The following is a 12,552-nucleotide window of genomic DNA, read 5'->3' as shown; positions in this document are numbered from 1 at the left end:
TTCTTTCTTTCTTTCTTTCTTTCTTTCTTTCTTTCTTTCTTTCTTTCTTTCTTTTCGTCTTCCTTCCTTTCTTCTGTTTTTTTGCACCTTTGATAGTTGTTTGGCCCCAGCAGCCACTTTGAAGCCAACCATGCAACCAGCACCCCTATTTGCTACTCCGAAGTCTAATAAGGTCCAATCACAGCTCTAAGCTGCCCGTGACATCAGCAGCGGAGACCTCCCCCCTCCCCCACCGAGACCCCCTTCCCTCCCGCCGCCTTCCATCCCTCCCTTGTCAGCTTGCAAACTCAGCTCCCATTTGGGCTGACAGCTCTACCCAGCACCTGAGAGCGAAAGGAGGCAGAGGGAGGCCACGCCGCGCCGGCGGCGGGAAAAGGAAATCGAAAGGAATTTCGCTCTCCGCAGATTTGGCGGGGCAGGTTAATTGCTATCCCAGGGGCCGATAAGATGCATTTTGGTTGTACTTTGACAATAAAGGTTCATTCATTCATTTCGGGGGCAAGGAGAGATCGGGGAAGAATGTGAACGGCTGAGTTCGGAGATTTTACTCGGAGAGCAAAGGCGATTGCGGAAGTTCTTCCTGCGATTCATCTTCCCGCACTCCGAACTGTAGCTTTAGAAAAGATGCAGGATCCATCCAACATTGAATGGCCCGGTGCTCCTTTGTGATGATCCCCTTACCCAGAGTGTGTGTGGGAAACTGTTCTTACCGGAGAGAAAGAGAGAGAGAGAGATGTATAAGACTCCATGTTCCCCAATTTAAAAGAAGAATTAGTCCAGAGGGATGGAAGAATTTGGAATAAAATAAAGTTGAGTCTCCATACCATTGTTTCTCAACTTTGATAACTTTAAGATATGTGGACTTCAACTCCCAGAATGCCACAGCAGCCATGCTCCATATACAGGTAGTCCTGTATACTTAACAACAGTTTGTTTAATGACCATTCAAAGTTACAACAGCAAAATTATGGCTGTTTTTCACATTTATGATTGTTGCAGCATCCTCATGGTCACATTACCAAAAGTCTAAAACTCTTTTAACAACATAAATGTTCAGCTCAGTTGTGGTTGTAATTCAAGGACTCCCAGTACAGTATACATGTGTGTGTGTGTATGTATATTGACACTTTATTTAAACTACAGTAAATTTAATATATCAGTGCATGAGCTCTGCAGATGACATACGCTAATAAAATTAATTATAACATCCAATTGTTAAATGAATCATGCAGTCATTAAGCAAATCGTGCTTCCTTCATTGACTTTGTTTGTAGGAAACTGACTGAAAAAGTTGCAAATTGTGATCACATGATCTCAAGGTGTTGCAGCGGATTGCATGTCAATTGCCATGCCCGAATTTTGATCATGTGACCTACAGGGATAGTTGTATGTGTGAGAGTTGCAAGTCACTTTATTCAACGGCATTGTATCTTTGAATAGTTGTTAAAAAAAATAGTTGTAAGTTGACAACTACTTGTAAAAAAGAAACAGAGTTTCTACTGAGAGTAGCCATATCGACATTTTTGACAGCCCTACAAACACCTCAATGGACAGTTTGGCTTGTGCCCTTCTTCTTTCCTTAAAAATAAACCAATTGTTAAAAAATAATTTTTGAAACTTAAAAAGAGTAATATTTCAATCTCCAAGACTCAACCCAAATGCTTACAGGCTCATAATTTTAAACATGATGACTTAGGGCAGGGGTAGCAACCTTGGCTGACTCAGGAATTCTGGGAGTTGAAGTCCATGAGTCATAAAGGTACTGGTAATGGTATTCAAGGCCCTACATGGCATGGGTCCGGAGTACCTCAGGGATCACCTGCTGCTGGCATCAACTTCCCTCTGCCCTGTGCGTTCCCACAGAGAGGGCCTCCTCAGGGTGCCACCGGTCAGAGAATGTCGTCTGGTGGCCCCCAGGGGGAGGTCCTTCTCTGTGGGCACCCCGGATTTATGGAATCGGTTGCCGGTCGAGCTCCGGATGGCGCCCGACCTTCGCTCCTTCCGACGCGATCTGAAGACGCACTTATTCGAACAAGCCGGCCTGGCCTGATGGGGGGATGGGTTTGGGATTTTATTGTTGTTTTTTAATATATGTATTTACTGTTTTAGTTTGGGCATTGTATTTAATTCTTTTTTCACTTTTGTATTTTTGTATTTTTATATACTTGCCCTGTTCACCGCCCTGAGTCCTTCGGGAGAAGGGCGGTATATAAATAAAATTATAAAAAAATTATATATATAAAAGAGCCGAGGTTGCCTACCCCTGACTTAGGGGTTGTACCACATCTAATGGGATTTATTTCTTACACAGGAGTATGTAGTTGAGCTAAGCAATCCATCTATCTACCTACACACATATATACTGCAATTGCCTTTTTTTCCTCTCTTAAACTTCTAATAATATTTACTTGGGAGCAGGACCAACTGTGGACTTTGTTGCTTGGTATGAAAGCTATGAGGAGCACCGCTTTTCCATTCCATGCAACTAAGCATGGAATTGGTTTTGATACTGAATCTTACCTCAGCCACACCAACAGTTATTTGTCTCTGCCGTAAGCAGGGCAAAAATCCATTTTCAGAAAATTCAATTTTATCCTTAAAAAGAAGGAAACAGCTGAGGAATCCCTTCCACTCTTTAGGATTTACCAACCGGTCTTGTTCAGGAATAGGTGAGGATCTTATTTGTCTTGTTCTTCCTCTATGATAAAACCTGATCATCCTTTGCATATTTCTTCATTAGAAGAGATTGAAAATCAGAGGAATGAAAGATTTGCTCATTCAGAAAAAAAGAAAGGCCTGGTTTGGATGCCCATTTATACAAGGATTCTTGTTTGAATTACCACATTCTTGTAACAGACCTGTTATTATCGTTGGTTCAGAGTCAGCCAGATATTTAGATTGGATATGGCATTCTTAACTGCCTATTGAATTCTTCCCAAGGACCTGGGATAGGAGATGTTGTTTGACGGTGTTAAATGTATAGTTACAGGATGTAAGCTGTTGAAGTAAAGCTGTCTTTTGCAATTGACTGGTGGGTGATTTTTGTCAATGCCAATGGTGTTCAAGTAGTACTCTGGATTTTTTAGAATCACACCCAAGGTGCTTATTACTGTTGTTAATGCTTCTGAGTGAATCTTTATTTGCAATAGTGAATCTTTATTCCTGGTGACTGCCTGGACAAGTCCTGCCTGCAGTTTTCGTGGCAAGATTTTCAGGAAATGGTTTGCCCTTGCTCATTTCCCAGGATTGAGAGCAAGAGATTGGTTCAAGTTTAACCAAATGGTTTTGTGCCCAAGGTAGGACTTCCTCTGACCCCAGCAAAAAACTGGCTCTCTGCATCACCACTTATTCATCTAATTTACAAGTCCAGTGTAATATGGAGTCCTTTCTTTTTTGGGAATAGTCACATCTATCAAATTTGAGAAACTGTGTTTAACATTTTTTTTTGTAAAAAGAACTTGTCCATATCCACAAGTTTCTTCATGAGAAAATGGGAAAGAATTTGAAATAATAAAGCAAGCTGCATGTGAAAATCAGCAAAACCAACAGATTCTTCCATCCTAACTTGAAATTAACTTATTAATAGCACCTAGAAATTTGCAGAGCCTTCTGAGATGCACTTATCAAAAGCTATGAAACTCACCCCCAAGCCAGCTATTGATCTCAAAGCAGCCATGTGCTTCTTGATCTGAGCATGCCCAGAGAAGACTTCAATAGGGATTGTCTTAAGTGCTTTGCACAGAATTATTAAAAATTGGTCACAACTAGTAGTAGATACTTTGTTGAACTTGTCTGGACTTGAAATTATGCAGGCTTGGGCCTAATATGTAGGTTAGTGCTTAATCCTATGGAGACATGGAATTACAGGACAGTAGACTGGTGTGAGAAGCACCTTGCAGAAACAATAATAACTCATGTACAGGTTGCTGTGAAGAAAAGTCACCAGAAGTCAAACTTGACTTGAAGAAAACTCTACTATTTTTTTTTCTGATTAGGACTGAGTGCAGAAGCAGGAAAAATATGGTGACTTCCTTGTAGAAGGGGTAGAAAAGCAACCTTTACTGAAATAGCCCAAATCTTAAGAGTGCAGTAGCCTGATGTCCTACTGGAAGCATTCCATCTCGCTATTGTTATGCCCCTTAACTTTTAAGCATTGTTTAGAAGCAAAGGATGGTAACAGATGTGGAGAAGTCTCATAAAAGCCCAGAAGAATGTGCTCTGTTTAAAAGCATACTGTATGCATCATTATTACAGTGTTTACTCTATTTTTAGTAGAACACTGGACATAAGAAGCCATTTTAGCTAGTGCTACTGTCCTTGCCTTCCACTTTCAGCCCCAGACATTTCCTTTTCTATGCAATTTCTAAAGGTTTATAATAAGAACTCCAATGAATTAAGTAGAATGCCAGTACAACTGACAAAGGAGAATGCAGTCAGTCAGGATTTACAGGTAGTCTCGATCTACAACCATTTATTTAGCGACTGTTAAATGTTACAATGCACTGGAAAAAGTGATTTATGACTCCCCCCCAATTTAACGACCATTGCAGCATCCCCATGATCAAAACTTGGGTGCTTGGCAACCAGCATCTATTGAAGATGATTGCAGCATGCTGGGCTTGTGATCCCCATTTGCTACCTTCCCACAAGCAAAGTCAATGGGAGAAGCTGGATTTGCTTAACGACTGCGTGATTCACATAACAGCTGCAGTATTAAGCATAACAATTGTGGCAGAAAAGATCGTAAAATTGGGTGCAACTCACTTAAGTACTGCTTTGCTTAGCAATAGAAATTCTGGTCCCAATTGCAGTCATAGGTCAAGGACCGCCTGGAATAGTTTGTCAAAAAGGAAAATACTAGAAAAAATATTTTGGTAGCCAACATAGAGTAAGAGGTCCTTGTACTGTAGCTAGGAAAGTATATCGTACAACAGGTGTAGAGAAACTTAAGGCAAGAAGACAAAGAAAAAAGTTAGGAAACATCTGTCTGCCGAGAAACTCGAGGAACCAGAAAATATAAAACGTAGGCAAAGTGAAGGAAAAGATTTAAGGGCACTCGGGAAAACAAAATTACTTCTCCTTTATCCACCCAGCCATGTCGCTGCTTTTACAAAGCTTCTGAGCACAATGGAGCATCCGAGGCTAAACAAAATTGACTGGAAAAATCCTCAAGCAAATTTTGTAGCTATAATTTGCTTGACAATTAAAGAAAAAACCCTCTCCTGCTATGAAGGTTAAAAAAAGAACAAGGGACATAACCTACTCCAAATTATAGTAATAAAAAAATCTTACCAGTGGCAATCTGATATGCTTAATTTTCTGAATGTAATAAATTGAATATATAAAGTAGTTTGTGGCTGATGGCTAAAGAGAGCTGAGTTTAGGAAGATGATACATAATTGGGCAGAAATTTATCTCCAAATGTTAGCCCGGCATTTTTAAGTGTTTCAAGATTTAGATTTGAATTTAGATTTAGATTTTGACTGATACAGATATAAATAAACATGGATCAGATGGCTGGCTGAACTAGATATAATAGCACAAAATGTACCTTTTTCCAATTTGGAGGACAAAAGTATGAGATTGGTGGAGGGGAGGAAAGGAAGGGAAAGAAAAGGAAAAAAGGAAAAGGAAAAAGGAAAGGAAAGGAAAAATAAAAATAAAAGATAAAAAAAGGAAAAAGGAATGAAAAAAATAAAAGGAGAAATAGAAAAGAGGGAAGAAAAAAGGAAGGGAAATGAAAAATAGAAAAGACGAAAAAAGAAAAAGAAAGGAAAGGAAAAAGAGGAAAAGAAAAAGCAAAGGAAAAATTAAAAAAAAGGAAAATAAAGGAAAGGAAAGGAAAAAGAAAAGAAGAAAGGAAAGAAAGAAGTCTGGATGCGATTAAAATTTCGTACAAGATCAAGAAATATTCCACAGTGATGACAAATGGTCTCAGAAGGTAGAAAAAGCACTAAGTATCTTGATATGAAGGGGCAAAACACTTAAGAGAAAAGCAGAGTTGACTGCAGGAGAAACAAAAGAGCAGAAGAATTTGGGAAAGATTTGAGGCAATTTCAAATGTTGATTTTAGCTAAATAGTCAAGTCTTGGGCCGCAGGCTATAGTTATGATCACTGCCATTCTCTAACTCAGGGGATCAATATGCATCCCAATTGATAGAGTGCGACAGAAATTTACCTTCTAGGAAACCAATACTGGCAAACTAGAACACAAGAGAGCTTGAGAGTCCTTGGTGGAGCAGTGGGCTAATGCCTCCTTAAGTAACACCAGCTGCCTGCAATTAGTGCAGGTTCGCATCCCACCAGGCTCAAGGTTGACTCAGCCTTCCATCCTTCCGAGGTAGGTAAAATGAGGACCCAGATTGTTGGGGGCAATAAGCTGACTTTGTAATAATGCCGCTTGGTGTGTGTGTGAAAGCCCTAATAAGCAGGCATATACATAGAATGAAGGCTACTGCTAAGCTTGTAAGCCGCCCTGAGTCTTCGGAGAAGGGCGGGATATAAATGGAATTAAAATAAAAAAAAAAATAAAATAAATCACTTTTCCCTTAATGCTGAATTTATAAAATAATACATTAACATTGGTCATTCCAAAAGACCTACTTATTATTATTAATTTGAATGAGTAAGGCACCTAATTCCAGTAGAGTCTTTAGTAGAATTCTGCTGACTTTGTGTGATTCATTTCATCTTTACTAGATTTGAACCTGTATGCTTAAAAATCTGACTAAAGGAGACTGATTCTTTAGAAGGCACACACCAAACAGAAAAATAATTTTTTAGATGTTTTGGCAAAATCCCTAATTCAAATGCTTTACATCCGGCAACTTAGCAAAGAATATTTTCTCCTGATATAATTTCTACTTTGTTAAAAAAAATACATGTTGGAAAATTCCTATGGGTAATCTTTAGTTTAATTTGTACTCTGTACGCTTCCAATCTGTCCAAATTAGAGCAAGTGCATATAGATAGTCCAGGGGTAGGCAACCTTGGCTCTTTTATGACTCGTGGACTTCAGCTCCCAGAATTCCTGAGCCAGCATGGCTCAGCTTGGAAACCTCTCCCTTTCCCCTCAGCATGGCTGGCTCAGGATTTCTGGGAGTTGAAGTCCACGAGTCATAAAACAGCAAAGGTTGCCTACCCATGAGGTAGTCATTGACTTACAATCATTCATTTGGCGACTGTTCAAAGTTACTGAACTTTGATCATTTTTCACACTTATGAGCATTGTAAAATCCCCTTGGTCACATGATCAAAATTTGGACGCTTGGCAACTGACTCATATTTATGACAGTTGCAGTGTCCTGGGGTCATGTGATCCCCTTTTGTGACCTGACAAGCAAAGTTAATGGGGAAGCCAGATTCACTTAATAACTGTGTTAGTAACTTAACAATTGCAGTGATTCATTTAACAAATCTGACAAGAAAGGTCATAAAATGGGGCAAATCTCACTTAAGTATCTTACTTAGCAACAAAAAGTTTGGGCTCAGTTGTGCTCCTAAGTCAAGGAATACTGTTATGTTACTCAATTCAGCTGGCAAACATATTGTTTATATATATATCACATTAAAAACATAGTTAAATAGCAAAAATAATAATAATAGGGAGAGAGACACATAAATAACAGGGAATGCTGCATTATCACTATCTGAAGGTTCAAAACGTTTGAGTCACTAGAAACAATATTGTGAATAATTAGTATGGACAACCCCATAGTTTTCGATTATTCCAACTTATTTTATGTACATAGAAATAGCTGGGTAGAAATGAAAGTGGAATACTGGGTGATCCCACCTCCATTCTGCATCATAAACAGACAATTCGATGGTTTGAGATGATGTATCTAGTATGATGTGCAGTGAGGCTACAAAAGATCTCTCTGTGAAATAGTATTCTACATAGAGAGAAAGAGAGGAGAGATGCTCTCTGTTCTTCAATCCCATGAAAAAGTAGGAGTCAATCTGATTGGATCTAACTATTTCTTTACATCAATGTTAAGGAGTATAATCAAAAGAAAAAGAAAAAGAAAAACCAGGCTAATAATAAAGTAAAATGAGGCGGGGGCAAAAAATATAGAATAGAATAGAACAGAATAGAATAGAATAGCACTAACAATAGAAATCAGCAGCATAGTTAAAGGTAAAGGTAAAGTTTCCCCCGCACATGCGTGCTAGTCGTTTCCGACTCTAGGGGACGGTGCTCATCTCCGTTTCAAAGCCGAAGAGCCAGCACTTGTCCGAGGACGTCTCCGTGGTCATGTGGCCAGCATGACTAGACGCCAGAGGCGCACAGAACGCTGTTACCTTCCCACCGTAGTGGTCCCTATTTTTCTACTTGCATTTTTACGTGCTTTCGAACTGCTAGGTTGGCAGAAGCTGGGACGAGTAACAGGCGCTCACTCTGTTACGTGGCACTTGGGATTCGACCCGCCAAACTGCCGACCTTCTGATCGACAAGCTCAGCGTCCTAACCCACTGAGCCACCACGCAGCATAGTTACATATGTTTAAATACTGTCTGTTCTTATTTGGAACAAAGTCCTATAAATTTCAGGCCCAAAGCAGCTGAGATAGCTGAGTTTTTAATAATATGGATCTGGTGTATGTGTGCAAATCTGACTTAGCAGCAATGGGGACGAAAGATGTTTAATTCCTTCCCTGCAGTATGGTTTTCTAATCAAACATTTCTGATCAAATGTGACAGCAACTTTCCCAGGGATCTGTCTATCTTAAAAAAAAAACAAATGGAAAAGCAGCATTATGAAAGATTTTTCTTGAGAAAATATTTTGGAGACACTGTAAAGCATGTAGCATGTTGTAAATCCCACCATTGTGATTTATTGGGGAAAAAAAGTTAAGCTGACCATGCTTTGTTAATTAGGTCATAATTGGTTGTCTGTTCTTTACAACACTCTAAAACAAACCACATATATGCGTAAAGTGATATTTAGTCAGTTTAGGCCAATGGGTATCATTAAAATGTTTAGAATTAGGCATTTGACATACCTAATACCACTGAAACTATATATTTAGATATACATCATGGCCTGGCAATGAGTCAGTCTGCAAAAATCCAATTAATTCAGGAGATACAGAACTGAGGAATCCTCCTGTAAGGCAACTTTCAGCTGCTCAGGATTGTTGTGTCTTTACAAGCAAATTGATGAGCTGGAAGTAACCTGTTTTTTCCTGTCTAGGAGACACTCTCTAATACACCAGAATGGATTGGATTCTTGTTTAAAGCTCCCATCCTGCTCAGTTTTTTGCCTGGCAGGGCCTTCAGAAGCACTGAAGCAAAACGTAAATGCAGTCCTGAGATCATACAGGTGCGGCATGAAGGCTTTCTGCTGCAGAATTCCTGCCTTCACCTGCTCTTGGCCTAGTTTCTTGAAAGAGCTTCTGACAGGTTGGTTGTGTGCAAGGAGACAGAATCAGTGAGGTTTGATCCAAAGGAAAGGATCTTAACCTGATGAATAATACAGATGGTTCTTGAGTTACGACTGCAGCTGGAACGGGAATTGCCATCACTAAGTAATGTGGTCATAAAGTGTGATATCACGTGACCGTGATGCGCTAATCACAGTCTGACTTGGCGACCCCAATCCAGGCATTCCTGGTTATTAGCATAACTCCAGAAACTTCAGTTGTTAAGCAGGAAGCAGAAGAAATCCCAAGGAAAGAGTGTGGGAGTGCAGCAGGGTTACGGGGAGGTCCTGGGACACTCAGTACAGGTTGCATAATGTAGGAAGAGGTGTTGCAGTGTGGGTCCAGGGAGGGCAAGGAAAGAGGACATGGGCCATGTGCTTATGTGTGAGTGCAGGAAAGCCAGAGGAAAAGGGTGCAGTCTGCCTGTGATGCAAAGAAGGCAGGGAAAGAGAGCATGAGGTGTGTAAGTTCAGGAAGGGCAGGAAAAGTGGATATGTAAGGTAAAGGTAAAGGTACCCCCACACATGCGTGCTAGTCGTTTCCAACTCTAGGGGCCGGTGCTAATCTCCGTTTCAAAGCCAAAGAGCCAGAGCTTGTCCGAGGATGTCTCCGTGGTCATGTGGCCGGCATGATTAGACGCCAAAGGCGCACGGAATGCTGTTACCTTCCCACCGTAGTGGTCCCTATTTTTCTACTTGCATTTTTATGTGCTTTTGAACTGCTAGGTTGGCAGAAGCTGGGACGAGTAACAGGCGCTCACTCTGTTATGCGGCACTCGGGATTTGACCCGCCAAACTGCCGACCATCTGATCGACAAGCTCAGCGTCCTAACCCACTGAGCCATCGTGTCGTGTGCAAATACGGAGGCTGAAGAAAGAGGACACAGGTGTGTCTTTTTGTGGAAGTGCAGGGAGACCCGTGAAAGAAGGTGGAGAGTGTGTGCAAGTATGTATGTGTATGTGTGTGAATGCAGGGAGGCAAGGGGTATGGGAGACTTACCCTGCTGACTTGTGACTGTCCCTCCTGGCTTCCCTATTGACTTGGCTTGCAGGAAACAGACATGGAAGGTTGCAAATGGAGATCTTGTGACCATGTTAGCACGAGACGGCTGCCGAACTCTTGAATTTTGTTCATGTGGCCACAGGGACAGCAAGAACTTTGAGGACAAGTTTTAAATTCCTTTGTTCAGTGCCATCCTAACTTTGAACGGTCACACAGTGAACAGGAATGGCTCAAGGACTGACTGTATTTGTCATCTTGAAAAAAAAGTGGACTGACTCCAGGCCTGTCTCTTTCTTTGAAGGTGGCCTGGTTTTTTACACATCAAACAATAATCTTAGCACTATTATCTTTTTAGCCATTTCCATTTTGTAGGTAGATTTTGAAACCCATGATAAAGCTTCTTTGAACTCTCATCAACTCTCCTCAAATTAGAACTTAAAAGGATTCTTGAGTTTTACCTGGCAGAAGTTAAATGGCTTTCCCTGGCATTAAATTGTGCCATCATCTACCCATTTGCAAAATCAAAGTGCTGCATTTACTCAGCCATTTTTATCTAACGCAAAGAAAAAAAAAAGGAATGAGGGCAACTTTTGCTAATACTGGCCATCCTCTTCTTGAAGGAAAACTCTTAATTTTGTAAAAACTTTTTCAAGGAGATGCAACATAATAGAAGTGAAAAATGAGACAGAAATTGTAACTCTTAGTGAATTGCTATGGTTATGTAACTTTCATGAGCAGTTAAAGCTCCAGATGGAACAGAGTTTTATACTGCCTCTTTACTTTGGAGGAGAAAGAATGTAAATCTTATAGAATATTAGCATTTTTGTTTATTTCTAAATATGCTTCAGTTGAGCACACGGGAATGGGTTAGTAAATTGTCACCAAGGCAGATAATGCCTAATTAATTTTTCTAGACTTAAATAGAAAATTGCATGCCACCTGGATGCATTCAAAGTACCACAATTGTATAGTTCCATCTAAGAGTGTAGAGCAGAATGCTGTAGCTAATAGTGTCACCAGGAAGGGAGAAGAGAAGGGGATAAGGAGGAGGAGGAAGGTGACAACAGAGGAGGAAGAAAAGAGTAAGAAGAAGGGGAGAAAGAAGTAGGAGAGGAGGAGGAGGAGGAGAAGAAGGAGAAGGAGAAAACTTCAAAACCCAGAATTTTCCAGCCAAATTTACAGTATGTTGTATGGCTCCACAGAAAAGTTTTGGTTTAGCATGATTCAGGGATATAAAAAACAATAAGCCCAAACTAATTATTGCATAGATACCTTCACTTTGTATATTTTTGATGTACAGTTTTCAAAAAACTTCAGCTACTACTACTTTAATGAGAATGCTTAAAATAATAAACACAATTTGTGATGCATTAGGATCAAATCAGAAAAAAAGACTCGCAAAGTCCTGTCAATTAACTATTCTATTGTTGAACACAGTTTTAATAATCATTCATCCCATCTACATCATAAATCAATTTCATTAGCAACATCCATCAGGATTACAAGAACTGGAGGCTTTTTAAAAAAATTCTACCACAGAACTTGGTTAGGTTTTCATCTATCTTTCAGTCAAGAGATGTATTAGGATCTTCCATAAAGATGCCTTATTTAGAATCTAAAATTTGTTTTATGCCTTCTGCTGACAATCCAAGTCACTGGTTGCAGGAAAAAAAATAGCTGAACAAAGGATCTTCTGTAGATATTTCATGCCTCCTACCTCACAGTGTCATCACCATGACACTGAAATATTGGTTCCAGCCAGCACTGAAATATCAAGAGAAATCTGTTCTTCTCTTGTATTATGGCCCATTTTTCTCGCTTGTTTTCCAGAAAACACAACCTAAGCCTCAAACAAAACTCTGTATATGCTCAGGGGGATAAAAATACATCACAGTATCATATCAAAGGCAGCTTTAAAAACATCTGATGTCCTTGAAGCACTGGCCATCATCTAACAAATTTTTAGTTTATCTTACTCCATTGAAGAAAATGGTTGTACCTTCTGTGACACAGGTCAACAAATTCTCTATTTCACAGGAGTTGGTTTAGTGATACTAAAGAAGCTGGAATTCTGCCTTTTCAATGTTTTGGGGGGATTTAGGGATCCCCTCCTATTTAGTACTT

This window comes from Vipera berus (assembly GCF_964194415.1).
Source record: "Vipera berus genome assembly, chromosome: Z".
Taxonomy (NCBI): domain Eukaryota; kingdom Metazoa; phylum Chordata; class Lepidosauria; order Squamata; family Viperidae; genus Vipera; species Vipera berus.
This window is presented reverse-complemented; position numbering follows the sequence as displayed.